Raw genomic sequence first — 4,219 nt, 5'->3', positions numbered from 1 at the left:
GTCTATAATCTAGTCTATAGTCTAGTCAACAATACTAATATCGAATAAAAAGCATTAATTTTAGGTACATTGCTTTATTCCAACTACAATATCGTCTATATTTATTAAGATATTAGTATACCTACAGTATTGTTCGAAACCTAAGCAACTTTTTTTGGCATTGTATACAAAGTGCTATATTTTCTATTTTAATTGATTTATTCAAAATTGTATAATTGATAATAATTAATACTACATTATAATAACAACAACAAAAGTTTATTTCCATTTCGCCGTGAGTTACAAGAAAATAATAACTGAACTAACTCCATAAATAGCTGTTCGAAACTTAAGCAACTTTTTGATCTTCTTATGAAAATCTTTGGTCCTTTTTAGTTCCAAACACCTTTATGGAATAGATTAGTTACTAGTGTAGTTCGTAATGAATCCCAAGCGGATTTTAAGCCATTCGCAAGCTACAATGTTTTCTAAAACTGCTAGTTTCGACCCACCGCTTCAGAATGCCGAACAGCATCTCTAAGGGACTTGAGCCGGGATATTTTGATGGACAATCAAATAATTTGGGTCCCATTACTCGATAACTACTCTTAGATCAACTTTGCCAAAGGTTTTGGTTCATTATCATGCTGAAAATCGCAATAAAGTAAGTTGTTGTCAGTCATATAATTCATTTTGTTGGCGAAAAACGTCCCAAGAAGAAAAACAATCCAACTCTGTTTGTGTTTCAACATTAGAACTAACCCTCTTCAAAAATCATGGCCACAACCTTAAATTTTTGCTCTCCATTCATTATTGGGCCTTCACTAAAAGGATATGTTATAATATTTCCTTCAGCCTTTGAGCCTCGCATACTCTGTTTGAATTTAAGAAGGAAAATGTGGACCCGTTTGTAAATGAAACTGTTTTTATTAGTCTTGCGTAATCTATTTCAATATTCTATTGTACAAAATTTTTGAAAAAATCGAATTTCTTTAAGTAATCTCTGTGCCATGTCACTGCGGGATTCATATGCGGTTACATCATCGTACATCAAAGACTTAAAAAAGCATGGAGGTCAAACAATTAAGGTTGTGGGCAAGATTTTTAGTGAGTAGAGTAAGTCCTGATGTTGAAATACAAATAAAATTGGATTGTTTTACTTTCTGGGACATTTTTAGCCAACAAAATGAACCGTAGGATTAAGTACATTGAACAGAACAACTTATTTTTTGCGATTTTCAGCAAGATAATGACCCAAAACCTTTGGCAAAGTTGATGTAAGAGTAGTTATCGTATAATGGGACCCAAATTATTTGATTGTCCATCAAAATCTCCTGACTCAAGCCCCTTAGAGATGCTGTTCGGCATTCTGAAGCGCTGGCTCGAAACTCGCAGTTTTAGAAAACATTACAGCTGTCGAATGGCTTAAAATTCGATTGGGATTCATTACGAACTACACTAGTAACTAATCTATTCCATAAGGTGTTTGGAACTCAAAAGGACCAAAGATTTTCATAAGAAGATAAAAAAGTTGCTTAAGTTTCGAACAGCTATTTATGGAGTTAATTCAGTTATTATTTTCTTTTAACTCACAGCGAAATGGAAATAAACTTTGTTGTTGTTATTATAATGGTAGACACATAATGTTTATTATTATAAATTATTAAATTTTGATAAATCAATTAAAATAGAAAATATAGCACTTTGTTTACAATGCCAAAAAAGTTGCTTAGGTTTCGAACAATACTGTATATCCATACATCAAATGAGAGCTTGAAATCTCTTCTACAATTTTTCCAATATTTATCTGTAACGTTATATATATATTATATATCGTTGGAAAGGTATTTCAAAGCTCTTTCTAATGATGTATATATTGTCCGGATCGGTTCTTAAATAGAAAAAATATATATATGTATATAACCTTTGAAGGTCTATAAATCCATAACTATACATTTGTTGACCAAAAGACATATGTACATATATCATAAATCATAGAAATTAAAAACGTCTATAAATGGTAAAATTTTTTGTCAAAATTGGAGAGTTATACCCAATGTATATTAGTTCCCTGGACTATAGTGTAGTGTTTAATCTGTGCTATAGTCTAGTTTATAGCCCAGTCTACTCAATAGTCCGGACTATAGGCTTGTCTATAACCTAGTCTACTCTTTAGTGCAAACTTTCTCGGACAGTAGTCTAATCTATAATCTGGTCAATTTAGATATCATGGAATGTTTTATTTAATTAAATTAAACATATCAAAACTCACCTTTAACAAATAGTTGAAAATCCAGCAAATACTGCAAAATTACTATAACACTGCATTTGCCATCTCTGATGTAAATATTAATTCTAATAATACATATTTATTAAAACCATTTTATATCTTTTATTAGTGAAAGGGCTGTTTACCAAAAACAACAATATGTTTATGCACTTATATACATTCTCCCACTTGCACTCTCTCACTTGATTTGCACTCATTTTTTTCTTCTTGTTGCTTTTAGGCAAATATAAACAAAAGCAACAACAACACAAAACCTGCCGCCAAAATATTTTTTTTCATCTTGCTTTACATATTTTTTTGGCAATTTTTTACGAACTTTCTAACACTTTTTTCTCATATTAATTTAACACTTTTCATGGATATTTTATATAAAACTATTAAGCCTTATTAAAGAACAAATAAATGCAAAAATATTTCAAGAAAACTATTATTTTTACGCGTTAGATTAATTTTAAAACGACAATTATTCTTCACAACAACCGGCCACTTTTAGAATTCCAACAAACTAAAGAAGAATGGCAGTAAGTAGAAGGAATAGTAGTTGTCATTGCCATTGTTGTTGTTATTAATATATATTAGGAGTAATAAATGCAAAAATATAGTGACATTAGTAGAGTTGGATAAATTAGTCAACAGTTATATTTTTGATAAAAGAGAAATAAGGAGGCAGGAGGTGTTTTTGTAAATTAAGCAGTTTAATTAAATAGTAATTGTTTAAAAATACTTTTCTTTATTTTTAAACTGTTTTTAATGTAAATAAAGGATAAGAATGTATGTAATTACGAAAAATACAAAAAAAACTTGGTATTAGAAATCTTGGCCTGCGTAAAAGTAAAAGGGAAATAAAGTCAATAGTGTAGTATATAGTCTAGTCTATAGTCTAGTCTATAGTCTTGTCTATAGTCTAGTCTATAGTCTAGTCTATAGTCTTGTCTATAGTCTAGTCTATAGTCTAGTCAATAGTCTAGTCTATAGTCTTGTCTATAGTCTAGTCTATAGTCTAGTCTATAGTCTTGTCTATAGTCTAGTCTATAGTCTAGTCTATAGTCTAGTCTATAGTCTAGCTAGTCATAGTCTAGTCTTTAGTCTAGTCTATAGTCTAGTCTATAGTATAGTCTATAGTATATTCCTGTAGTCTAGTCTGTAGTCTAGTCTGTAGTCTAGTCTATAGTCTAGTCTATAGACTAGTCTATAGTCTAGTCTATAGTCTAGTCTATAGTCTAGTCTATAGTCAAGTCTATAGTCTAGTCTATAGTCTAGTCTATAGTCTAGTCTATAGTCTAGTCTATAGTCCTGGTCTATAGTCTAGTCTATAGTCTAGTCTATAGTCTGGTCTATAGTCTAGTCTATAGCCTAGTCTATAGCTTAGTCTATAGTCTAGTCTATAGTCTAGTCTATAGTCTAGCCTATAGTCTAGTCTATAGACTAGTCTATAGTCCTAGTCTTATAGAATAGTCTATAGTCTAGTCTATAGAATAGTCTATAGTCTAGTCTATAGAATAGTCTATAGTCTAGTCTATAGTCTAGGCTATAGACTAGTCTATAGTCTAGTCTATATTCTAGTCTAGTCTATAGTCTAGTCTAGTCTAGTCTAGTCTAGTCTAGTCTATAGTCTAGTCTATAGTCTAGTCTATAGTTTAGTCTATAGTCTAGTCTATAGTCTAGTCTATAGTCTAGTCTATAGTCTAGTCTATAGTCTAGTCTATAGTCTAGTCTATAGTCTAGTCTATAGTCTAGTCTATAGTCTAGTCTATAGTCTAGTCTATAGTCTAGTCTATAGTCTACTCTATAGTCTAGTCTATAGTCTAGTCTAGTCTAGTCTATAGTCTAGTCTATAGTCTAGGTCTATAGTCTAGTCTATAGTCTAGTCTATAGTCTAGTCTATAGTCTAGTCTATAGTCTAGTCTATAGTCTAGTCTATAGTCTAGTCTATAGTCTAGTCTATAGTAT

This window comes from Lucilia sericata, unplaced genomic scaffold (assembly GCF_015586225.1).
Source record: "Lucilia sericata isolate MDLA Ls3-8-SP2 unplaced genomic scaffold, ASM1558622v1 Contig001835F_arrow, whole genome shotgun sequence".
Lineage (NCBI taxonomy): Eukaryota > Metazoa > Arthropoda > Insecta > Diptera > Calliphoridae > Lucilia > Lucilia sericata.
The sequence above is the reverse complement of the archived record's forward strand: the minus strand, read 5'-3'. Positions refer to the sequence as shown.